Below are 27,699 nucleotides of genomic sequence, written 5' to 3' on the forward strand. Positions count from 1 at the left end.
GTGTCCATCGACAGATGAATGGATAAAGAAGATGTGGCACATATATACAATGGAATATTACTCAGCCATAAAATGAAATGAAATTGAGTTCTTTGTAATGAGGTGGGTGGACCTAGAGTCTGTCATACAGAATAAAGTAAGTCAGAAAGAGAAAAACAAACACTGTATGCTAACGCATATATATGGAATCCAAAAAAAAAAAAAAAAGTGGTACTGATGAACCCAGTGACAGGGTGGCAGGAATAAAGACATAGATGTAGAGAATGGACTTGAGGACACGGAGTGGGAGGGGGAAGCTGGGGCGAAGTGAGAGTAGCATCGACATATACACACTACCGAATGTAAAACAGAGAGCTAGTGGGAAGCAGATGCATAGCAGAGGGATATCAGCTCGGTGCTTTGCAATGACCTAGAGGGCTGGGCTAGGGAGGGTGGGAGGGAGGCTCAAGAGGGAGGGGATATAGGGACATATGTATGCATATGGCTGATTCACTCTGGTGTACAACAGAACCTAACACAGTATTGCGAAGCAATTACACTCCAATAAAGATCTATTAAAAAAAAAAAAAAAAGAAAAGAAAAGAATAAGGATACAATTTGCCACAAGTTCCTCCAACAGAGACTCTGTGTGTTTGTCCATCCTTGGGCCATCCCTCTGTGCCGTCGTCATTTGCACTTCCTAGCCCCAGGAAAACAATCAGTGTTTGGACATTTGGGGAAAATAGAGCACAACTGGAATAAACTAATTAAAGATTCTCTTCCCCAAATCAAGCACAGCCCAGATGCTTCCATGCGCTTCTTAGCTATAAAATGGGGGTATCAGATATCCCTGACATGTAGCCTAGAGCAAAGTGGACCCTCAGTCAATACTTGTTGGATAAATGGGTGGATGAATGGTTGTGGGAGTTCACTCATTCATTCATCAAACCCATGTGGAGTCCCCACTGTGTGTCAGACGCTGGGTGCTTAGCCCTCACAGTTCTTCTCCTCAGTGATCAGACCCCAGGAAGAAATGGGAAACTTCTGGAAGGAGAAACTGAAGACGCTGTTCCCGGGACCAGTCAGAGCCCAGTCCACATTCGAGCAATGAATTCAGCCAAAACCCACTCGATGCCGCTGGAAGCAGCAACCCCCAAAACCAGAAAAGCAAGGATTTGTTTGCTTATTTAAAAGTATTTCTTGTTTTGTTTTCCCGTGATTTGTAGCAAACCCTCTTGATGAGGGCCTTTTTATAGACTTTTTTAAAAATCTGTTTATAACATTCAAAACTAAAAGATCACAAAACTTTTCATTGTTTCCTATTTCATGACCTTCTCCTACTTGGCAAGCATTGGATTATTCTGTGTCCTGTTTTCAAGGGAGCTGAAACTAACACCATCGAATCAACTCAGGACTCAGGAACCATCTCTAGGGTCAGCAGGCGTTTGTCCGTTGGCTCAGGGCAGGGCACAGAGCAGCCCGGCCCTGAGGGATCTGGTGGAAACTGACTCTGCCTCTGCTCTGGGCTTGGTGGGAAAAGTAAGAAGCCGAAAATGCCTTAACCCAGGGGTGATATCCAAAACTCCAAAATATTTAGCAACCGGTAGAGCAGGACACAGAACCATCACAATGAACCCCTGCCACCTGCTACAGCTGGTCTGCAAGCCCCCACTCACCCCCCATCCAATACCCTCCCCACTGGCTCAGGCATTAACCCTTTAATGAATGAATTAAGGGCAGTCCTGAGGGAGGTTTGGGGGCATCCAGAGCAGCGGGGATAGTCACTGCAGTAGCGATTTTGCAAACAATGGGGAAGTATTTCAGCAGGTAAACACCTGTAAGTCACATCAGGGCCTCCCAGCTAATGGGAGCCTGCCTTCTCCTCAAGGAAGTCACCAAAGCTGGGACAGGGAGATGAGAGCTAAGAATAGTCTATTAAAAACTCTGAACATCCCTGTGGTCTTGGGCACGTGTATGAGTTTCTTGTGGCTAGTGTAACAAATGCCCACAGATCTGGTGGCTTCGAGGAACACAAATTGAGTCTCTTAAAGTTCTGGAGATAAGTCCAAAATCAGTTCCTGGGCACTAATGTCAAGGTGGCTGGTTCCTTCTGAAGGCTCTTGGGGGAGATATGTCTCCTTGCCTAGTTTCTAAAAGCTGCCTAAATTTCTCTGATTGTGACCCCTTTCCCACATTATTCCAACCTCTTATATCTGTCCTCACATCTCCTTATCCCCTGTGTGTCAAATCTCATTCTGTCGGAGAAAAGGGAACCCTCGTACACGGTTGGTGGGAATGTGCATTGGTGTAGCCACTATGGAGAACAGTATGGAGGTTTCTCAAAAAACTGAAAATAGAACTGCTGTATGACCCAGCAATTCCACTGCTGCGTATATATCCAAACACAAAAACGAAAACACTAATTAAAAAAGACACATGCACCCCAATATTCATAGTAGTATTATTTGCAGTTGCCAAAATATGGAAGCAACCTAAGTGTTCATCAACAGATGGATGGATAACGAAGACGTGGTATATAGATATACAATGGAATATTACTCAGCCATAAAAAGAATGAAATTTTGCCATTTTCAGTGACATGGATGGACTTGGAGGGTATTATGCTAAGTGAAATCAGTCAGACAGAGAAAGACAAATGATATCTCTTACATGTGGAATCTAAAAAATACAACAAACTAGTGAATATAACAAAAAAGAAGCAGACTTACAGATACAGAGAACAAGCTAGTGATTACCAGTGGGGAGCGGGAAGGGGGAGGGGCAACATAGGGGATGGGGGAGTGGGAGTTACAAACTATTAGGTTTAAAATAATCTACAAAGATATATTGTACAATGTGGGGAATATCACACATATTTTATAATAACTACAAATAACCTTTAAAAATTGTGAATCACTATATTGTATGCCTAAAGTTTATACAATATTATACATCAACTATACTTCAATTTTAAAAAAAATCTCATTCAGTCTCTCTCTGTAAGGACACTTATGATTACATTTAGGGCACAAGTCATCTCCCCATCTAGAGAGCCTTAACTTAATCATGTCTGCGATGTCCCTTTTAACATATTAAGTAACCTTTCCAGTTTCCAGAGATCAGGATGTGACATCTTTGGGGTCGTTATTCAGCCTCCCACAGTGAATCACTTAATGTCTCCAAGGTCTCTTCCGTTCTGAGCATGCTCCCACCTCAGGGCCTTTGCACGACCACTTTGTCAATAAAGGGCTTTCTCCAGATATTGAACCCCTTTCCTCCCTCAAGTTTATTCAAGACCCCACTTAAATGAATGTCTCCAGAGAGGCCTCCTCGGAGCACCTCTTCCCCGTGCAAAACAAAACAAATAGCTATGCGTGGTGTTTCTGAGTTATAGGTGCCTCATAGTTTTAACCCACGTGAAGAACTTAAGACAGAGCCTGCCTTCTAGTCAATGTACTCAATATGTCTTATCTATTGGTAAAAAGGGTTCCTGGCCCCAATTCTAATGTGTGTGTGCATGTGTGTGTGTGTGTGTGTGTGTGTGTGTGTGTGTGTGTGTGTATGTCCACACCAACAAGCAATTCTTGGACCCCAGCAGGGTGTATGAGAATTCAACTCAACTCTGACGCTACCTACCTGGAAATAGAATCAGATAGAATTAGATTCCACAGGTAAAGGGCTCAGTCCTACAAGGCTGCCCTCCGCTTCAGACACCAGTTGAAAACACAGATTTTACCTGTACTTCTGATCGGCTGGCTGCAAATCAGAGGTTCCACGATTACCTCTCCTTGGGTTCATTTAATTCGCTGTAAAGGCTCACAGAACTCAGGAAAACCCATTGACTCACTAGGTTACAGATTTATTATACAGGATGTTAAAGGATACAAATCCACAGCCAGATGAAGAGATGCACAGGGCAAGGTATGGGAAAAGCACACGGAACTCCCACACTCTCTCTCCCAGACCCCAGTCCCCAATCTCCACATGTTCGCCAACTCAGAAGCTCTCTGAGTCCATCCTTTTGGGTTTTTATGGAGTTTTCTTTACATAATCACGATTCATTAAATCATTGGCCTTTGGTGATTGATTCCACCTCCAGCCCCTCTTCTCCTCCCTGGAGGTCAGGGGTAGTTGGGGAAACTGAAATTCCATCCCTCAAATCACCTGGTTGCTTCTCCTGGCAACCAGCTCCCATCCTCGGGTGGGATCCGAAAGCTACCTTCCCTAAAGAGTTCAGGCATGGAGGACAAAAGAGCAAATAATCCCTCGCTCAGGAAATTCCAAGGGTTTTAGAAGCTGTGAGTCAGAAACTGTGGATGAAGATTAAATATATATTTCTCATATACGTTTGCTTATCTCAGTGACCAGATATGTATTTTTTTCCTGTAAATCACGGTATCGCACTGCTGTTATTACCCGGAGGTTTTTAAGATTACTTCCGCTACTACTCTGTGGGAGAGGGATTGGAGAGAGTGCTGGTCTGGCACCATAATCCCTGACCCCGCGCTTGGTTCCCACTCTGAGCCTCTGCCCGGCTCCCTCAAATTGATGCTCTGGGCGCTCCCTCTCTGGCTTATCACACACCTTGGGGCCAGACACAGAGACATTTCTTTCTTTCCTTTACTGGCACGATCTTTAATCCCCCCAGTAGCAGTCTGCATTGAGGCTTAGGAAGGGTCAGTACCTGTTCAAGGTCACCAAGCGAGTAAACCTGAAACAGGTCTGTCTGGCTTCAGAGTTCCATTCTCTATCCCCATGGGAGACAGGATCCTGCCTGGGCTCATTTCTGGTGGCTGGTGTCTGGGCGAATCCCATCTCACCTGAACTCAGCCCCGGCTTCCAGGCCCTCTGCCCAAATTCAAGGCCTGTCAGGGCAGGGGTTCAGGACACCCACTGTGTAGAAGTTATCACAACAGCTCTGGAGGAGGGAGGGGATGGGGAAGGACCCATGTGGCAGAAACCCCAGCCATGTCCCCAGACCTGAAGGAACCTGCAGGCTCCTTGAAGATGCCAAAGGCAGCACCTGAGGAAAAAGCTAAGGCTTAGACAGACAGGTGCCAACACCTGCCAGCCTTCTGCAGCCCCATCTGACTTCTCAGGGAATGCAGGAGTGAGAATAGAGACCAGCCACAGGCCTGTAAACCCAGCATCAAGCTCACTATGGCTTTTGCAAAGCAGAGTGAGGTGTAGAGATGTTCTCTTCCAACACGAGGCACAAATGCTCGGTAGTGTCTATTCAAGCTGCTCTTTCTTGAGAAATGCTCTCTCTTTCTCCCTGTTGCTCTCATGGGGTATAAATAGGCAGTGGAGACAGATAACTTGGAAGTCTTTGAGCCTCTGACAGCAGATACAGTGAAACACTCAAGTTCTGGGAAATCCGAAGGACCACGCTCAGTGGCCCTCAGCATGACAGTCCACTTCTCTGAGCCTCAGTGTTCTCATCAGGAAAGTGGGCATAAAAGCCTTTTGCCTAGTAGGATTGCTGTGAGGTTTAGCAGTAAACTATAGGGCCAGCCCTGAATAAGACATCCATAAATTGTAGCTGTTGTGGATATATTATTATCACTACCCTATAGTCACCTAAAACAACGGATAGCATTTCACGTGTTTTTCTTTTTTTTCAGTTCTCTTTGGACACACACACACTTTTATGACTTTTTTGAATGTTTCATTTGTTCTGACCTGTTTGCATCAGAAGGACCTTTTGCACATCCTTTGTAGACACCCCAGTGTCTGTCACCAGCTCACACAGTGCTTTGAGCGAGAGAGAGACTCAGCAAACACGAACCCAGCAGTTACAATTCATAGACCGACTTCACCTGCATTTGTCTTTTATGATTCTCCCTCAAAACCCTCAGAGGAATGCAGGGGAAGGGCTCTTAGCCTCATTTTGCAGATGAGAACACTGAGAAGCAAAAAGAGAGAAACAAACACGACCGAGGACACATGGCTAATAAATGGTCAGGATCTGAGCGTGGATTTTATGACTCCCCATTGACACGCTGGGTGAGTTTGCCTAAGAAGCCATGAATTCCACACCTAATGAAAAGCACACCTCTTGAATCATCGGAAGTTTCAGCGAGACTCGCGAGTCCCGCGGCTAGTCTGATTGGAAAGTCTCACGAGTCCAGAAGTGCAAATGACCTCCACCAAACCCACCCTGCTCCGAAGTACCCCGATGTCAGGGTTAATCCAGGCACTGTGTTCATTGTGTAAGTCTTCGCAAACAATATACTTTTTGAAGTTCATTTTAGACCTTGATACATCATTAAGTGGAAAAACGCAAGTTACAGAATGGTATGCATAGCATCATGATATTTGTTTTAAAGTATAAACATATATATTCCCTGGTGAGTGCTGCGTGAGCCCTGAACTACCTGGAAGGATACACAGAGTTCACAGGGATTCGTGGTGGGAAAAGTGTAGAAAGGTACAGAGAAAGGGTTCAAGGAAGATGTTTAATTTTTACTTTATATACTTTGGAACTGTGGCTTAAGCTGAGTCAGGGAGGGTCTTCACAGAGATGAAAAGTCCCCAAATCAAATTCCAGATCATCGTTCCTGATATTGAAGAAAAGCCAAGAAAATTAAAATACCAAACCCAGTCAGTGGTGGATTGAAGATGGTGGCAATGTCTCGGTCATTCCTACTGTGGACAGGTGGGTTTATGTCCACTCCCCTTGAATCAGAGAAGGCTCTTGATGGCTTGGACCAATCGAATATGGCAGAAGTGATGCTGAGCCCAGGACTTACCAGCCTAGCGGCTTCCACTTTTCCTCCTGGACCCAGCGCTGCCGAGTGACAAGTAAAGACCACGTGGAGAGGGCCAAGGGTCTAGCTGAGCTCAGTCCTCCAGGCCCTCTCATCGAAGGAGCAGATACCTTAAACCCACCAAACCAGCCTGTGCACCAGCTGAGTACCACCAGGGGACCCCGCCAACACCTCATGGAGCAGACCAATTGCCCAGCTGAGCCCTGACCACATTTCTGACCCACAGAACCGTGAGATAAAATCAAACAGTTGTTTAGTTGTTGTTGGGTTTTTTATTGAAATAGAGTTAACTTATAACGTTGTGTTAATTTATGGTCTACTGCAAAGTGATTCAGCTATACATATACATTCTTTTTTTTAATGTTCTTTTCCATTATGGTTGTGGGGTATTTTATGAGGCAGCCATAGACACCTGGAAAGGAGGGCCTTATACATGAATCCATGGAGGCCAGAAGGAGAGGCTTGGATCTCTACCCCTGCTTCGAAGGGGCTTACACATCTAGTTGGGAAGAATGGACATTGTTGAGGACAATTGGTTATTTGTTCACTGGATTATAAACACTTCAAAGGCAGAGATCATGGTCTCTTTTGTTCACTTATGTATCTCAAGTGCCTAGAACTCTGCCTGACACACAGCAAATACCCAACGTTCATCAGTGGAACCACTGAACGAAGGCCCAGCCCTCCTGGCTCCGCTGTCTCTGGGACCCGGCTGCACTCTTGTACCCACCCTCTGCAGGGACATTCCAACCAAAGGTCAAGTTGGATGGTGGAGACAGACAAGTCTAAAATATTTCCACAGGTGTAGGCACTTAAGACAGACATTATTTTTTTTTCTATAACTATTTTTACCCATAGCTTGATTGAGGTATAATTTCCAAAGCATAAAATTCACCTGTTGTAAGTCTACAATTCAACAGTTTTTAATTTATTTACAAATTTGTGCCACCACCATCACAATCTAATAGTAGAACATTTAATGATGCTTCATGTGGGTAAGATATGGTGGAGGTGACTGGTGTCAAGGTCAGTTGGAAACGCCCTTTTGGAAGGGAGTTTGGCAAAATGCGGCAAAGCTTAATTCCACCCCTGAAAAAATGAAAACCTTTCAAAGTGATAAGTTCTACTACAAGAAAAAGCTATAGGCACAAGGCTGTTCATTTTAGATCTGGCTACCGCTGAGAACTGGAAAGATCCTAAATCCTGCCAAATTCAGAAATATTTGCCTAAATACGTCACTTCCCCCATCACAAAATATTACATTGTCACCAATAATAATAATTATCATGTTACCAAGGTCTACGTAAAGACTTCTAGAATGTAAAGTTGGGGAAAAAGTTTTATGATATAATGTCGAAAGGAAAACAGAATGCAAAATTCAACACAACAGACGAGAAGACTGCATTCCAAACTGAGAATAGTCAGTAGAGGGTATAGAATTTTGAGTATGTATTTTGTCCTCCGTTGTCATTCATTCTTTCAGCAGGCTGGTTATTCAAAGCCCTCCGTATGCCACACACCACAGACAACTGGTCACCCAGGGAGTGCCTGCCCCCCATGGGCAATGCCCACTCCCACCATAACCTAACCTCATACCTTCCCTTCTTGGGTAATTTAGGGTTTCAATGAATACATCCATATTTTTCTGAGAGAGTTATGAACAGTAACTGGCCAGAAAATTAAAGGAAAAAAAGTAAAAGAGGTGTCTGATTGGGTCCAACGCTACACAAAGAACGGGAGTCAGATGAGTGCACACACATTCACCGCCACCACCACCCACACACACGCACACACACGCACACACACACACACGTCTGGTGCCTGCTAAGGATGCTGTTAGTGTGTAACCAACAACGCTTTCAATTCAAGGTATGTCGAATGGTTTGTGCTTATTTTAAGCAGTGACAATTTTGGGGGGTGCCAATTTATCAATTCCTTCTATTGTCAATTGAGTGACGAGCCAGTGTAGATTTCAAGCCACTGGGGTCCACCTGCATTGAATCAAGTCTGGGCACCACAAGTGGAGGCATGGCCGTGTTCTATGTACAGAAGACAGCGCCCCCCAGCCTTAATGTCCCTCTGCTCTCTGTCACCCCTGGTCACGAGATGGGCCTGTCTGGGTGACAGCCATGGTGAACTCAGCCAAAAAGCAAGTTCAACTGTCAGATTCCACAGCAGACACAAAGGCTGGGGAAGCCCCAGCCATATTCCATGAGCAGGCAGCTGAGAAAGGATGGCTTCCAACCTGCCCGGCGAGATTCTCGGCAACACAAGGCCTCCTCCAACACAATTCCCAAGGAGCTGCTTCAAACCCAGGCTTGGAGAAGGAAGATGACAACTTGGAATCAAAATCCCCTATGTTTTGGAGGAGGGAACGTGCCGTGATGAAAATGAGTTGCTGGCTGTGCTGGAGTTTCCCATGATTCCTGTGATTTTCCAGAAAGTGTATATTGAGACCTAATGTGTTCTCAAGCCTCCTGATAGGTTTAAAGACAAGAAGACAGTGCCTCTGCATCTTTCTTCTTTGCCATGGGCCCCCAGCCCTGGCTCTCTCTTCCTCAAGCTGGTTCCTTCCCCAGACATTTCCTGAGCACCTGGTAGGGATGCTAAGTGTACTGGGTACTGGAGACACAAAGGTGAGGAAGACGTGATGTGGGTGTGAACAGAGGGCTGAGTAGGCCTTCTAGGAAAGAGGAAGTCGGGTATGCCAAGGGCATCCGATGATTACAGAGAGGATGGATGAAAACAAGGTGGTGGAAAGAGTCAGGAGCGGGTTCTGGTGTCACACAGCTCTTCCTACAGTATTTTAGCCAAAGTCACCAGTTATTTAGACTCACACCAAGCAGATTTGTAGATTCTCTGGGGTTAGGACCCATGACTGTTTGTCCATCCCTCTTAGTGTGAAGCACCTGCTGGGCAGAAAGTAGGTGTTCAGTAAAAATTGCAGAGGTCCACTGAGCAGTGAGGTTGGTGCTGGCATCCATCAGACTTCTCGGAAACCCATCCTGGCTTTTTGAGAGGAGGGAGTGAATGCAAGTTTTGCTTTGTGGCCAGACCAGTCCACCTTCAAACACAAAACTTCTTCATTAAGAGACAGTGGTTCTTCCATTGGAGAATCATTCTGTTCCGTGTCGTCAGCATGGTTAGCCTCCAAACCCTTAGCTCACTCCTCACATTGCTTTCCATGGAATGTTGTCTCATGCTTCCCCGTCCCCCAGTTCAGCATTTGGGAGACTCAGGGCTGGGGTGAGCCCAGGAAGGAAGGCAAACACCCCTTTCAGAACCACATCCGGGAATTTCGTCTTCGGGGGCATTGTCCTGACTCTGATGAGTGAGTCACGCTGAGGAAGGATTTAAGGGATGAATCTGAGAGCTGGAGAGACCCCAGGAGGAAGACTAGAATTTTCCATGATTGTTCCAGTGAACCAAACCAGAGGAGAGTCACCATAGGTCCAATCAGAGCTCAAAAAAGGTGAACTCTGTCACATTCAGAACCATTTGCAAAAGAAAAGGGCTATTATCCTGGGGGATGGAATTCCCCAGGAAAGGAAAGAAATCTGCAAGCAGAACCTGGCTAGCTCTCTACCACAGATGCTTACTCATTCTGCAATCGCTGTGCACCCCGCAGGTCCAGCACTGTGGTGGGTGCTCGTGATAAAGCAGCAGGAGATACACCCATTTCAATGAAGCTTATGTGCCGGTGAGTGAGGCAGTCCACCTATCAACAAACGGACAAGTGCTGCCAAAGGCTTCACACTCAGGTGCGTAAACAGCATTTACTTTTTACTTATTTATTTAATTCTGAGCCACACGGCTCAGAAGCACAAGGTGGGCACTGCACAACTATGAATCAGTTCTTACAGGTATAATTCAGCCTCCCTTCCTATGCCGGGCCTCCTCTCCTCATTCCTCTCCTCCAAATCACATCTGGGGAAATGAAGAGGGGCTCAGGCTAGTCCTTGGCCGGTGCATCCCCTGAGGACACTCCATGTGGTTCCGTCCCTGGGCAATTTGCTGGCCATCACTGCCCACAACTGAAGCTGACGGATCGTGGCCTTTCCTGGCTGGGTCAGAACCTGCTGTCTCCACTCTTCTGCCTTAGTTCCCCTTCACCCTTCCTGGGGCTCTTCTGGAACTACTGGAACCTACCATGTGGCCTCTGCACCATCACTTCACCCCCAACACTGCAGACCCCAAGGTGCACACACTTATCCCCATCATCTCCCAGCCCTTATATGTTGGTGACCCTCATAGTCCAGCCTCACCCACGCTGCTCTCATTCTACTCAACACACACAGCCTGGGGGCCTACCTGTTTCTACTGGCCATTTATCCCATAACATCTTCCAAACTGAAACCTGAATAAAGACCCCCTGCTGACCTCAAACACAGGTGCCAAATGCCTCTGGTACCCACAGCCCTAAGAGGCAGCTGAAGTGCATCCCTTCCCTCAGGCCTGCTCCCTGCCACCTGACCTCATGAATAGCACCACCTACCTAGTTGTCCAAGGTCTTGTTTTTGGGGATTCTCTCCATGTCCCACACATCCCAACGGTCACAGAGCCCTGCAAATCCTGCCTCTTTTATTTCTCTTGAATGTCTCATCTTAGACACTGCCTTCTCCACGAAGTTTCTCGCCCTGCTCCTAAGTGGGTGTATCCTGGACTTGCCTGGGAGCCAGGTGAGGGCAGGGACTGGGGTTCACCCCCAGTGCCCACCAACCACACCTTGGGGGGGACGAAGCTCAAGTGAACACACACTCGTCCAAGACAGGAAGAAATGACCGGGCAAATCAGCAGCATGTGCTCTCAGGCTGGGGGGTTTGCTACTGCACCTCAGTGAAGAGCCAGAAATCCTGGGTGTTGGTCGTGGTCCATTTGCATCAAAAGTCCTACAAGAACAGTTGGCTTTGTTTCCATCTTCAATGAGGAAACGTGGGGTGGGGACAGAGGGCGCGGGTGGGAATTCTGTGCTTCCTGCTCAGTTTGTAAACCTACAACTGCTCCAACAATAAGGTCCATTCATTTTTGTAAGTGTTACTTTGAGAACAAGAACAATTAAGCCGACAATTCAACCATTCATTCCCTCCCGTGTGCACAAGGGGAGGTACACACAGACACACAGGCACACGTGCACACGTGTGCACAAGGGAATGCACACTCCCCTCCCCTCCCCAGGTACACACAGGCACACATGCACGCATGCACACGTGTGCACAAGGGAATGCTTTTTGCTTAAGACATTCCTCTAATGAAGGGAAATCAGCCTCGTGGATTTGAATTTGTTCTCTCGAGGCTTCAGTTCTTCACGTGATGGCCAAGTCGGGGCCAATTTAAGTCTTTCCGTCTTGAATTCTCCAAATGTGTGGGCACTGCCACAGGCAAGAGCAGAAGGGTGTCCCCCCAAAATGCTTTCAGACCACGATGGTCTCTCCTCCCAGGAATTAGGACTCAGCAGCTGGGGTGGGATATTCTTAGATGTGGAACCTTGTACTTCTTGGGTCCAGGGTCAAAGCACTCTCTATCCTGTAATTCCTTAGCAGCTCTCCTGAGCTTCTCCTGCCAAACCATCGTGGGGAGAGATGCTGAGGTGGGAGTGGGTCATGCTTCATCCCTGTCCTTGCCCGAGTCAGACTAATAATCACCTCCCTTTGTGCACCGGACAGCACAATGCCTGCAGGGAGAGAGGGATTCGCTCTGCCCGGGAGGAGACAAAGGCACCACAGTGGCCCCGACATCCCAGCGTGCAGCAGATTTGCAAAGTGCCTGGGCGCCTTGCAAGCACCTCTCAGCCTGACAACAGCGAGGCTTACTCGTTTTCCCTGTGGACCCCTAGTGCCATGCACAGCCCATCTGCAAGACCCAGGGCAGCCCTGTCCATCCTCGCTTCTCACCCGTTTGTGTGAGAAGACCGTGATCTTCGCCGTTGTTTCCCATCTGCAAAATAAGATTGACCTGGAGTGAACAGATAGTTCCAGACATCCTTTCACTGCCGAGCATCCCACGCTCGATGACTTCAAACTCTTAATAACTCCTGGGTAAATGCAGCAGAATGCTAGACATCTTATATGGATCCCAAAAGTTTTCTAGAAGTTCTGAGTACAGAAAAGCCCCTCTCTTCCATTTCTGGGTATTTGCCCCCAAATTTCTGACCCACCTAACATAGACCCACATAGGGAGCTCTCTCCATCAGCTGAAGCAGCCTTCACACCATGGAAACGGGAATATTTCCCATGACTGTGCCACACCGTGATTTCTCAGGGGGAAAATATAAGCTCCCTCTTCCTACAACTGTATCCCCAACAGGCAACTAGTGTAGGCACTGAGGTATCAAGTAAACAGGAGCACCCCGCAAAATGACGGAAAATTGTTTAAGAAGTTTATACTTGATATCAGCCTCCAAAATCATCAGAATAAAACTCTGAGAATAAATCAGGACTTCCTGACACGCCTTACCCTTCTTTTACGTATTTATTTTTTGTTTGTCATGAGATCTGAGAGTGTGGGGAGGAGCCATCCTAAGCTTTCTGAAGACCTCTAAGATTTTTCTTCAATCTTCCCACTGCCGTGTCTCAAAGAGGAGGCAAAGAAGCATTTGAAAGATTCTGGGTGTCCGGGCTGGTGTGGGAGCTGCAAAATGAGCACAAGGAAGAGAAGGGGGCAACTGGAGGGGTGCAGGCAGGCCAGCCCAGGAGGCAGTGTAACCCAGCAGTTAAGCATGTAGACCCCAGCTTCAAAGCCCAGCTCCATCGCTGGCTAGATGGGTGACCACCAGCATGTCGCACCTTCCTCTCCCCACCTCATAAAGCTGTTGGGATGAGTAAATGCAGGTGAAATGCAGAGAACAGTGCCTGACACATAGGCAGGCTGCTTGGATGTGGGAAGAGGAAGGAAGGGGGCCCTGAACAACTCCAGTTCCTGCCTGGGGTGTCTGAGCCGACGTTGGAGCCACCCAGGACCTGGCCATGATCTTGCTGGAGGGGTACACTCTTGACTTGGGGAGCTATTCAGGGTCCACCATGGCCTTGGTGGGGGGGAACCCAGTCAGTCACTGTCCCCTCTGTGCTGGCTGTTCTCCCTCTGCTGACCCACGCCCACTCCCCCTGCTCTGTGCCTTGAAGCCTCGCCCATATGACCAACCCTTGCCCAACGGCTTCAGGTGGGGCCTGGCCAACGGGAGGCACTGGTAGGCTGCGGCCGGCAGTGACTCTGTCTTCTCCCAGTGGCCTGGAGGACCAGCCATCCCTCCCGGTTCTTGTTTGCCCTTTCAGGTAAAGGTAAATGCTCCCACCTGCTGCTGGCCCCAGTGTACTTCCCCATCCCATGCTGGTTCCCTTCTCCTCTATAAATTGTCCCTTTACAGTCCCCCCGAGGACCTTGTGGGATTGCAGCGTCTTGTCCTGCTGGGACCCCACCACCCACCCTGACACATGTTCCTGTCCCCTCCTGGAGCTCCATGCCATTCAACGGGAAGAACAGACCGTCAAGATCCCACCAGGGGCTCTACATCCAAGAGGCAAGGGAAAGCTCAAAGCAGCATAGTAAACGCTCAAAGGAAACAGAGGGTGTGTGCCAGGGCCCAGGGACCCCGGCCACAGCTCCGCAGGAGCGAGGACCCAGGTGCTGATGAGAGGAGAGGGGACAGCTTCTCCTGGGGCTGCCGTGGGTCTCGGGGCTGCCATGGCAGTGAGTCGTAAGGGAGACACAAAGGAGCTGGCCTGGGAGAACATCCCCAAGGTCCACAGGGAATCTGAGGGAGAACGGCCCTAGGGGCGGGTGAAAGGGAAGAATTTGGGGAAATGTGACCCTAACTTAGAATGAGAAGTGTAAGGTGATCTATGGGGTCCAGGCTTGGGGTGGTAGCCCCTAAGTATGGGAAACTCTCCATTAAAAGGGGACGGATGTCCTTGTTGGGGTGGGGCACTGCTGGATAAATTACTGAGCAGGGCTTCTAAATCCTAAAGAAGGTATTTGAGCGGGATTATGCAATCTCAGGAAGGATGTCCTGGAGTCAGGAAGGGCGACCATGACCCAGAGCGGAGCTACTGCTTACACAGAAGCTCCCGTCCTGGGCTGTTCTCCAGTTCTCCCCAGGCTCCCTCAGCACAGCAGGGGGCGGAGCGGCCCCACCCTGGGCACTCACCACCCCCTGATCACTTCCCCCTCTTCTCCCTACTCCTCCGCCCCACCTTCCGCTCGCCCATCTGGCAGCCGCTTCTCCCATTTCCAGTCTCACCTCCTCCCTCCCCTTCAGTGTTCTGCAGTGAGAACTGCATTTCCAGCCGTGACCTTGACCTCTCTCCCTGGCAGATCTCATCTTCAAGCCCAACCCACGCAGTCTGACCCAGGAGCCTCCACCCACCAGGCTGACCCCAGGCCCCTGAACAAAAAGCCAGACAAACGAGCCCCACCCTGTGTGTCAACTCCACTCCCAAAGAGCTCAAGTGACGAGTTAGAAGCCTGTGTGTGCTCAGCTACCCCCCAAAGGATGACTCATTCGCCTCCCTGTCCCTGGAAGGATCAGCCCATTATATTCAATGGACTTTGATACTTCTCACCGCAGCACATAAAGGCTATTATTAAAATGAAAGATTGTTACAGTTAAGTATCCCATCCTCAGTACTTCTGTCTTTTTAAGCTATCCAAAGCAATTGGTATCAGGACTCCTAAGTTTTTCTGATTATCCATCGACATGGGTCTCCTGAGGGGCTGTTCTAAAGATCTTTTTGACCATATTTGTTCCCTGGGCTGGGAAGGTGCATGAGGCCACGTGCCGCAGGCAGAAGAGGGGATGGTGGGGCCCATCCCCCTGCTGAGTGATTAGAGAGCATCCTTATAAGCGTATTTATGAACTAAGACCAGTGACTTGAGCTTGGCAGCTTGGAATCTAACACCATGCTGTATCTACCTTATTTGCAGGATTAGAAGCCATTAATTCCCGGAATTGTTCTCCGGAGCATAAGTGACAAGAGCTGTAGCTATCTGCTCCCTGTCTTTCCACATGGGCTCCCCTGTACAAGGGACGCATGAACACACACATTCGAATGGGGTACTGCTGCTGATTCCATGTGGGCTGGAGCTGAGACAGAGCCTGCCACCTTCCCAAGTGTCCTCGACACGCCCACGTGCTCTCCTCACATCCCTCTGGCCGCACCAGGGCCAAGCATCGCCTAGATGGTATCTAACCTCTGCCAGCCTCTGTCTCCTCACCTAAAATGAGGGACTGCATTGACCACCCTGAGGGGTCTTCCAGGCCCTTAAAGCACAAAGCAAACTCACAAACAAAATCTCCTCTATCATCAGGACTATGCTTTGCCAAAAGTCAGAGTGCCAAGTTGTCAGAGAAGAATTCTAAATTTCTGTTAAAACAGCAATCCTAAATGACTATTGTGTTTAAATAACATTGACTAGGCTTCTGATTAGAGAAAGTTAAAGAAGAGAACAAAAATGGTTTATAATCCAACAACCAGACAAGTCCTATTAGATACAGATATGGCAGTGGATGGATGGATGGATGGATGGATGGATAGGAAGATGGATGGTAAGTAAGGTACATGTATCTTTAAGTGGTCAAATAGTACAGAAAGGAATTAAATGAATGCAAAACTCTCTCTCTATCCCTCCCCCAACCTGACTCTTCATCTTCCCCTAAAGTTACACTTTGCTAACAGTTCCATGTGTATCTCACCAAGAAAACAAAAATTTTTACACTGTTATCAGCATCTATACTAACATATGCTTACTCAAGAGGGAAACGTATTTGGCTTTCTGTAAAATTTTTCAAACATACAGAAAATAATATAACAGACACCCATGTATATACCATCCAGATTTAAGATATGTTTGCCTTATTTTATCTGCTTCGGATCCAAGGAAGGATGGAAGGAAGGAAGGAAGGAAGAGGGAGGGAGGGAGGAGGGGAGGGAAGGGAAGGGGAAATGAACATCAGAGATACAGGTCAAAGCCCTAAGTCCCATCTGTAAGGCCAACTGGCCCGAGGCAGGGGAACGCAATCAGACCCACAGGTTACATCAGACCGAAACTTTCCGGACCACCCAGTTCCAGAAACTGACCTGGAGACTTTCCACCCGGCCCAGCCTTCCTGCCTTTCGAGGGGCGGGACTAACGGTCCCAAGACTGATGCAACCGGCACCAGATATTGCCACAATACCCGAAAAGACCACCAAATAAGGAATAACCTGCGCCCTCCCGGATTCACCACACCCCTTTCCCTTCTTCCCCTATAAATTCTGCCCAAACCCTCGCCCGGGCGCGACTTCTCTGGCCCCTTTCTCTCGGACCAGTGAACCTCGCCCGGGACCGTTCCCAAATAAAGCTTGTTTAAGCTCTCCTCCTTTCTTGGTGCCGTTCCTTGCACCATCCTGACCCCCTCTGCATGAGTAGCCACTATCCTGAATTTTGGTGTGTATAATTCTCATGCATGGTTTTGTAATTTTAAGACATAGTTTTATATCCGCAAAAAATATTGATACATTGTGGTTTTATGTATATGTATTTAATATTGCATGAATAGAATTATACTGAATGTATCTTCCCAGAATTTGCTTTTCTCAATCAACATGTCTATAATCATTCATCAATGTTGATGCAGATAGATGCAGGATATTCCTTTCAATTGCTTCACAATGTTCCATCCTATGACTAAACCATGGTCCTTAGTTCATCCATTCCTCCACTGATCCTGATAGACAATTAGCATGTTTCCCACTTTGCTCTGGCTTTTGTTTTTTTGCAATCACAGACCAAGTAATAATTGTTAGAACTCTCTCCATATTATCATCTGCATCTTTTTTGATCATCTGGGGAAACATACTGAGCAGATATACCATAATTTATTTAACCAGTCCCCTACTGATGGTCACTGAGGTTGTTTTAAGGACTGTGTTCTTATAGACAATGCCCCCAGGAATAACTTTGTATCCATTTCTTGGGGTACTTCTGAGATTACATCTTCAGGGAAATTTTCTAAGCATAGAGGAGCTGCCTCGAGGAACACGTACATTTCAAATTCTGATAGATCTAACAAAAATATCTTCTGAAAAGTTTGCAGCAAATGATATTCCTACCAACAACATAAGCAAAGGGACTGTTAACCTACAACCTCACCAATACTATACAATTTTGTCAACCTGATAGGTGAAAATGGCATCCCAAATCACATTCAGTTTCTTATTTTCATTCCTCATTCATCAGCTGGAGATGAGTCACGATAGTATGTCGTTATTTCAGATATTTTGTGGGCACATTATTTTGCAGATCTCGTATTTTAGGAATACTTCAAGCCAAGCAAGAATTCAGACGGGGAGAGGGATGTCCTCAGCCCACCCAAATAATATCTTTCAGAAAACTGGGCCCCTGAAATTGTTGACACCAGTTGCCACCATGGCACCTAGGGTACGGATGCACGAAGGATGGATGGATGATAAATGATAAGTAAATGTATGAGAAAACTTAGCTTATCAGGGCTAACAAAGCCAGCAGTGCAGCCTTAGAAGACCATTCCCTTAAATCACGTTCAAATCTTTCCAAGGGAGGGTCTAAAAGCTCCACCAAGCCAGCCCCTCAACATTCTTCACCCATGAAATCTGCAGGTTTGTTATGGGTGACCTCTAAGTCACCTGCAGTCTCCAAAGCCTTCAAGCAGCCAAAGAATGAGCTGTGTCTGGGTTCCCCACGGTCTGTGAAGGTGAGACCCAACCACATACTTCTGGGGGAGGCCGTGGCTGAGAATTGGAACATGGGATGGAGCCCAGAAGGAGCACCAACTGGGCAGGGGTAGAAAAGAGAACTTGGCACCTGAATCTTCCAGTTCTGAACTATGTTGTAAAACATTATTGTGTCAACTAAATGTATTTCTAGAGAAAGGTTCAATTTCCCTATTGTTTTGTTTTTCCAAAGAGAGCTCATCCTCATGGCTCCTCCCCAGCTAGATCCCGGTTGGCCAACTTTCCACTGCAGACCCCGCTCTAGGTGGAGCTTGTCCCCTCTCCACGGGGTGGCGGAGAACAAAATCAAGCCAATGAAGCCTTGCCATGGGGGCATCAGAGTTCTGCCACTGCGCTTCATTGAGAGATTGGACCTCATTCATTCTTCTAGGTGAGAGACCATTGGAAGAGCTCTAAAACTTCAAAACATCTCTTCCACTTGTGTTATTCCAAGCTGTTTCACTTGCAAGTGACAGACAGAATCTCAACTCAGATTAGCTTAAGGAAAAAGAAGTCAGTTGATTCACATGATGGGGACTCCCAGGCCTGATTGGATCCCAAAGGCTCAAAGAATGTCCTCGGGTCTTTCTTGTTCTTGATTTCTTCTCTGCTCCCCCCAGGCCTGTCTTGCTCCTTCTTCCTGGAAGGACAGCTGCTGGCTGTCCCAACAGCATTAAAAACCATGCTCCATGGGAAGAAGGAAGGTTTTCCCATTAGATTCAGCAGAAAAGGCCTGTGAAGTTCTCTAGTTTTCCAGGAAGATCCCTAAACCGTCACTTTATCTACGTGGACAGGACCTCTTGATTAGTTCCACAAGGATCAGGTTCTGTAATCATAGAGAGAAAAGGGTGGAAGCTGGGATTGTCAGGCCCAGGAAATCCACACAGAGTTAGGATATAATTCTCCAAAAAGGAAGAAGGAGGATGGGAGAATATACTGGGCTGACCAAAAATACAAAAGCAAACCAAAAAAATGCAGCTACGCAGTAACCACTCTACCAGTGACAACCAGTTGGCACTGGGGAGGTGAGAAGTCCATCTGAAGGGAGAAGTATTTTACCATCAACGGTGTTCAGAAATGCAAGGGTACAGGGATGGTTTTGACTTGGTTTTCTAGATTGTTCTTCAATTCTCTACAGAGACTGCATGTGCTTTGTAATGGTCCATCTATCCGGTCATTGGTCATTTTTTGCATGTTGACTCTGTGATGGGCCCTGAAGATGTGGCTTCTGCCCTCAGAGAGCTCATGCTTCTTGGAAGGGAGACAGTGATAGCACTGCTGTCATGGAGGATGGAGGACTTGGTTTGGCTTGGGAGGAAGTGTCGAGATCCACTCAAAGACTTCCCAGAAAAGAGAGAATTTGAGCCGGACCTACTGTTGAAGCAGACATTTTCTAGGAAGAAGAGAAGGAAGTTCCAGACAGAAAGAAGGCCTCGAGCAAATATTCAAAGACGAGAGGGTAGCTGTTTATCATCATTGGGAAGGAGCTAGTTGTCTCTGTTACTATCAAGTGTAACAGGAGAGGCTCAGAGATGCTGGGAATGATGAACATCCATGGGTGCCTTTCCAAGAAAAGGCCTTCAGGACCTCACAAGGAGCCATGAGTCACTGGCCGAGGGGCCCAGAGGCACGGGAGGCAGTGGGGGAGGGGTGCAATGCGGGAGAAGTTAGGCTTTGATGGGCAGGCAAACGCCCAGGGCTGGGAGAAGGTGGCAAGCTAGACACTGGCCATCCTAGAGCTCCCCCTGCTGGCGGATCTCAGCCCGCACCCCTCCAGCCCACGGCTGGGCCACAGACACGGGTTGGAGAGGTGAAGCCCTACAAGGCCCATGATCTGGCCCCCTGGCTCCAACTGCATTAGTCTACTTTCTGCGCCTGGAAACACCACGCTGGTTCCGGCCTCAAGCCTTCTGCATTTGCAGTTCCTGTGCCCCAGGTGTTCCCTCCCCAAACCTTTGCATGGCTGGCTCTCTCCCATCATTTAGATCTTGCCCCAACTGCCATGTTCCAAAGAGGCTTTCCTTGTCAACCCTACATAAAGGGATCCTCCACCCACAGTCACTTTCACATGGTCCTGATTTATCTCGTTGCATGAAATTATTAGTTCATGTCATCAATTCATTCGACAATGTTAACTGTGCGTTATTAACAAAGTGCCAGGCGCTATTCTGGTGCGCTGGGTATGCGCGTAGCCCGACAAATCACTGCCCTCAGAGAGCTTTCATTCCACTGGTGAACATAGAGAAACACAAATAATATAATACCTAGTAGTGCTAGGAGTAAGGAGATGAGGGCTGATTGGAGGCTGCTGTTTTATTTAGATCAATCAGAGAAAAGGTCTTTATGGCAGAGATGTGGGTGAGCTGAGGAAGCAAGCCAGGCAAGTGCCTGGGAAGAGCATTCCAGGCAAAGGGCACAGCCAGTGCAAAGGCCCTGAGGCAGGCAAGTCCAAAGAACAGCAAGTACCAGGAGGGTTTGACAGGTGAGAGGGAAAATGGAAGGAGCTAGGTGGGGTGGATTTTGGATTGAATTCCAGGTGTGATTGGAAGCTTACCAGGGTTCCGTCAGGGACGTCTTCTCCACTGGATGCATGCATGAGATACAGGGTCATCAGACTCGTCCGCCCCGCATCCCCGCTCCAACATGGTGTCTGGCCCGTAATAAACGTCACACAAATCTCTGTGGAAGGAATCAATTCATTACTACAACATCCCTCCCCTCCCCTGCAAACCCATACTAGTTGAAAGTTGACATTACAATTTGAACATTCAAATTACCTTTTGATCTGTCAGACGGAATCCTTTTCTTGCAGCCAACTCAGCTGCCATCCAAGAAGCCAGTGTCTTCACAGGTCTGGAGCAGCATAGAGAGGGACTCTGTTGCTTATTTTTACCAGATCAGATTTTTTTCAGGCAGAGGTCGGGGGAGAGAGTGTGCACAGGAGAGAAATGCAAAATCAAGTTTTAAGATGCAGCTCTGACATCACCAGCCTGTTTGGCCATCCTCAAAAACTCACTTCCACTTATTTAGCACAGAAAAATCAGCATTGTTTATGCTGTGAGGACCCTTTAAAGAAGAACGCCCCTGCCAGAAGGCCTCCCACCAGGAAGGAGAAGGGGGATTATGCAGAGGTTTCTGACTATTAGATTCCATAAATGTCATCCCCACAGTTGGCACCTAAATGCCATTGAGTTCTCAGTAAACATGAGAGGGAACGGTTTTTGCTAAATAAGGCTGCATCACCACCAGCATTGTAAGTGTAGCACTTAACTGGATATTTTAAAAGGGGGAGCAAGGAAAAAAAAAAGGCAACACAACAGCATTCTTCCAACCAATCAAAATCAAATTATACCTGAGCAACATAATTGGAGTTTAATGAGTAGTTTTATGTTTTGCTAATCAAATCACCGTATTGATGCGGTTTATCAGCAGAAATACAATATTAATTACTAAGGAATGATAAAAAATTAATGCAACTCTAAACGCAGCATCCCACATTACACACAGAAAGGTCCACGTGGACGGTCGGGAGGCCGGTCATTTTTCCTTTTAATGAGTCCTAGAGCTGCCAAGCACGGGAGCTCTGGCTGGGCGATGTTTATTTGCCATTTTCAGTTAAACATGGTTCAAGGGCTGGATGTCATCAGTGGGTGCTAATGGGAAGCGTTGGGAAGTGAACAAACTCCATCTCTGGGCTTTCATGGAGGGGAATAACCCCGGAGGTTTAAAAAACATCACCAAATCCCTTCTCGTCAGTATTCAGGGTGTTAGGGCCTCTGTCCGTTGAAAGCAAGAACAAGCCTAAATCCAAAAAATGAATAAAATAGACACAGATTGGAAAAGTCAACTAGATTTACACTCTCCATCCAGAGACGATCTAAGAGGTCTCTCATTCCAAAGACTCAATCAGTCAGGATGATTAAACTGGCGGATTGGTGTGGCTCAGAGATTTTTTTAAGGAATGTGTTTAGGGTTTCACTAAGTTCCACTTACTTCACCAAGAGAGTAACCAGGCCCCCAATCACCCTGCTTCTTCTGGGGTAGCCAAAAACACCCTCCTTGATGCAGAAATGTTCTACAGGAAATCAGGCTCCAGGAACCTCACAAGGGGGATTTTTTCCTCTTCTCTGCCAAGCCCCCGAGGTCTGGGTTTCTCTTCCCAGGTTTGATGGAGGGAACGGCATTATCAAAGATGAGAAGAAAAGTTAAATAAATAAATAAAGCAAAATGAAGTTAATGGAAACTTCTCAGCCTTCCCCCACCCCCCACTCCCGCAAACACTGAGACATTCTCTCATTTTCTGCAAAATACTTTATGGTGTCAGAAACAATATACGACCCCGATGTCCGGATCTGCCTATGGAGCCAAGCTCTCTCTCACGCTCAGCATCACTCAGAACCTGGGCAGGTCCTGCCCAGCCCTCCGAACACGCGGTTTCAGGGACAGCAGGGACCTCGGGGGTCACCCGGTTCACGTCTCCACCACAGGAACCAGGCGTGGTCCTTGTAAGCACCTGTACCCTTACGCGTTCATTTAAATCTTCAGATAACCTCGTGAGTTGGGTATCTCGTCCCCAGTTTAGTGTTGAGGAAACTGAGGCTCCCAAAGTGAGGTGACCCACCTGAGGTTACACAGCTGGTGAGCAGCAGAGTCAGAATTTCAACCAAAGCTGCCAGCTCCCGAGGAGAGAAAATGTTACCTTGATGCTGTCCCAGGATTGGGGGTGGAATCCATTAGCTTACAAAATAAAGCCCACACTCAGCCCCCACACAGAAGACCCTCCACCACTCGGCTGACCAGCCATTCCAGCCCTCCGTTCCTCTGCCCACCCTGATATATCCCCTGCTCCCATCCACAAGTTTCCTCGACAGATATCAAACATGCCCTTTTTCTCCAACCCCATGGCTCTGTTTGCACTGGTCTGTCACCTTGGAACACCTTTTTCAGGGTCTCTATACCAAGCTCCATTCATCCTTCCTGGACCAGATCATGCCACCTCCTCCAAGAAGTCTGCCTAGCTTCCCCTGGCCAAAAATCAGATCTCACTTCTTCCATATTCTCCAAGCTGCCTATCGTAATTCATTCATTTGTTGTATAATTAGTTGTTTAGTGATTGTTCCTCTTCTGCGATTGCACATTCCAGGAAACCAGGGCTCTAGCACAATGTCTGGCATGTAGTGGGCACTCAAAAAAGATGTGAAGAATGAGTAAATGAATGAATGAGTGAATGAATGAATGAAACACTTGAACCTCGCCCATGTGTCAAGCCCTGTACCAAGCAAGTTACATACATGGTACATACTTCAGAGGGCTGTGGAGAATGAAATGAGATAAAGCAAGTAAAATGCAGAGCCTGAAGCATGACACATGATAGGTGCCTAACAATGTTTATCTCTTGTGTTTATCACCATCATTTTTATTACCATCATCATCATATTATCTCCATTTAATACTTACAACAATCCTTTTTTACCTCATATTTTATCTCCACTATACAGATGAGGACATTGTGGCTCAGAGAGGTTAAGCATCTTTTCTAACTTCACATAGCTGGTAAGTGGTGGAGCTGGGGTCTGAGCAGGAATTCAAACCCAGATTTGTCTAACAACAGCAAAGCCATACCCTTTGCCGTCACACTATTTCATTGCCCAGAGTTGCAACGGGTGTGGAATCACATTGCCGAGGTAGCTCTGAAGCACAGGACCATGCTGTCCCCCACCAGCTTTAGACAATGTACTCAGTAAGTCACGTTTATGTCAGTACCCCTTAGGATGGAAAAGGGCCTTCTACAGGGACAATTTGGGACAGAGGTGGCTTCTGTAACCAGAGTGTTTTGACCTTGCCCACTCGCCCTCATGCAGCTGAGCTCACAGGTGCCCATCATTACTGTGGACACCAATCCGGACACAGCGGCTTTGAGGATGATGAGGTCAGATAGGATGAAAGACCCAGAAGAGATGGTCGGAATGAGTGTCTCTGATCTTACAGGTGGGGAAATTGAGAACCAAAGACAGCTAGCAAATGAGTCAAGCCTCCAGACCAGAACTCAGCCCCCTGCCTGTTAGTTCAGTGCATTTCCTACTCTACCCACATAAAGGAAATTTTCTCCAATTACATGGCTCCTTTTTTATTGGCCGCTAAAATGTAAGTTCCTTGGAGGCAGGGACAAGATCATGGTCTGGTCCAAAGTCAGCATTGTCTTACCGTCTGTCCTTCTAGACTCTGCCCAGTGGAGTCCATCCAAACACATGAGGCCACCAGACATGGTAGAAGGAAGCTTAGCAGAGGTGTGGCTATTGCCCAGTTCTCAGTATCATTCAGCCACTGAGAGTCTGAGCTGAAAACATTTCCAGAGATGATCTTGTCCAGTTGCTCACTCTTACCTTGACCATGGACCCTCTTCTCTCAAGCAAAATTTGAGGAAGTACAATTTGGAAGCAGGAGCAAGAGCATCCAGACCCTGTCCAGCACCTCCAACTTCATCCCCGAGTAGGGTCTCTGAGTGGGCTCCAAGGGCACAGTTGGGAAACCCGTGATCACATCTACCCCATCTGTGTTGCCCAGGGAATGTTAGCCACCATGACAAGCCATGCCCACATTGAAAGTTAATTTGTCATGACACTACTGTCCAATGCAGTGGGGGCTCTGCTCCACAGAATCACTCAGGAACCCAGGATTATCCCATCATATGTCTCCACCAATTCCCCTCCATCCCTCCAGCACAGAGAGAGTGATTGTGGAGGGTTGCACAGGAGGTTTATGCTGCTCCCACACACATTGCACGAGCAAGAGATCAATTCCACAGCTGCACCAAAGTGCATGGGAAACTGGGAATTGTAATCTGGGTACCCAAGAAGAAAAAGAAAATGGGGTTGGGTGAACACATAGCACTCTCTGCCACTCCATCATTGAGAACTTTGAGGTCCAGAGAGGTGAGGTGATCATCCCCAGGTCACACAGCTTGCCAGCATCCAGGTCTACTGACTTCCCAATCAGGGCTCATCCACATGGTACAATCTACACCCATAGGAGGCAACACGATAAAACAAACAACAAAAAAATTGTAAGCCTTTGTAGACAGACAAACATAAGTTCAAATCCCGACTCTACAACCTACCAGCTGAGCCAAGTTGGACAAATCCCTAGTTTTCTCTGAATCTCAGTTTCCTAATCTGGAAAATGGAGGTCATAAGACTGACTTCAATGGATCATTAGGAGAATTCATTGCATATTAAACCCCTGCCCAGGGTGGAGAAGTAGCAGAGGAAATAGAATTAACAGCAGCAGTCTTTTATTGACCATTCCCTGTCCCACCCCACCTCCATTTCCCTGCTTTAATTTTTCTCCATAGCATTTATTACCTTCTAACTAAGTATAATTTACTAAATTGATACCTTCATTGTTTATGTCTGTCTCTCTCCCTGGAATATAAGCCCCATGAGGGGAGGGATTTGAAGGTATTTTGTGAGTTGAATGTATGCCAAGAGCCTAGGATAGTGCCTGACACAAAGAAAGCATTCGGGAACATTTGATGAGTGAATGGGTCCCTCACTCAATCAATCAATCAATCTCAGGGTGGCTCTTTATTATGGTCATGGTCATTCATCCGTCTCTCTATGACCTGCCCTCTTAGGGCATCCACCCACTGAGTGTCCCTCCCCTCTTTCCAGATGCAGATAAAAGAAGTGTGATTTACAAGCAAACACTTTTTTCCATGAGGAATCTGCTAAAGATGACCCTGAGTTGGACATTCATTTCCCAGTCACACCTCCATGGAGTGCTTGGAAGTGCTTTGGAATCACAGCCCATAGCGTCAGAGTGCTCGGCAGAAAAGCCATCAAAACCAGGGAGAGAGATGTAACAGTGCTCTGGATTTTCCCTTCCTCGCTCCTTCCAGTCTTAAACCAATATAAGGCCTATAGTCCCAAGTCATCCTCCACTCACTCTTTCCCCATCCTTGGCTGAATAGAGCGGATGCTGAGCCCCAAGAGGAAGCAGAGCTGAGATGGGAAGAGCCTAAATCTCTGACTTACTGCATGAGAGGCTGCCCAGCACACATGCCCTAGGACTTTCCTTGAGTCAGAAATAGACTTCTACTGTGTTAAGCCACGAAGATTTTGGAGATTATCTGTTGTAGCTGCTACTGGGCCCTGAAATAATACAATAGGAAGATAAATAATCTATAGTGACCACTTCGCTAGGACACTTCATGTATGTTATCTCATGCGGTCATCTGGTCAACCCTGTAATGCAGGTTTTGTTCTTTCATCTTATAGTTTAGAAAATTGGGGTTCTGGGTGGTTAAATAACTGCCCTCCTATGACTAATAAATGGAGGCAGGATGGGAGGCAGGACTGTCTGACTCCAAAGCCAATGAGATCTCTAAAAAGAACGCAGTGTGTGCCAAGTAAGAGACAAAGAAAATGTGCTTTGGGACATCAAAGTAAAAACAACTCACATTTGATCTGGAGGATCAGTAAATGCTCCAGGAGTAGGGAGCCTTTGAGATGGTCTTTGAAGGATGGACAGAATTGAAACTAATTAAAGCAAGTGATGTATTTCCATCAGAGGAAACACCCTGGGTGCATGGATGGAGTTTGAAAAGCATAGGACCCAGATGGAGGAGGGAGATGGAGCCCAGTTTCTCTAGCGCATGGGATGCAATAGGAGATAAAGAGGTGCAAGGCTAGTGGGTTTAAAAATCATAGCAGATCTTGGATGCCAAAAAATAATGACAAGTGAGCAAATTTGTACTTTCAACATGAAAGGTCTTTGAGTAGAGTTATATAATCATAGCTGTACATCTGAAGCCTAATTTTGTACAATCTTATGTAAAAACACAAATACTGTCTTCTGATGCTTACACTGGTGAAAATAATAACACCTAGTGTTCTTCCTTATAGGTGGAGACATTCACCAGCAGTGATTTCAATAAGAACGAATGGAGCCCTTTTTTAAAGTACACTGAAGAATTTGTTTCATTCATTGATAGTTGTGTTGTCCCGGAATTTGTTGGTAGCAGAGTCTCACCTGCAACATGTATGTGTGCACATGAGTCTGCATGTGTGGCATGGATAGAAACACAGGCACAGCCTGCAGAGGAAAGATACTTTTTCTCTAGCCAGCACTGCCACCAGCGCACACAGGATGGATGGTGGCAGCAAGGCCTCCGGAAATGCTGGGGAGCTCTTTTCCATGTCACGTGACCAGCAATCATCTCCTTTGCA

Source organism: Tursiops truncatus, chromosome 2 (assembly GCF_011762595.2).
Source record: "Tursiops truncatus isolate mTurTru1 chromosome 2, mTurTru1.mat.Y, whole genome shotgun sequence".
NCBI lineage: Eukaryota > Metazoa > Chordata > Mammalia > Artiodactyla > Delphinidae > Tursiops > Tursiops truncatus.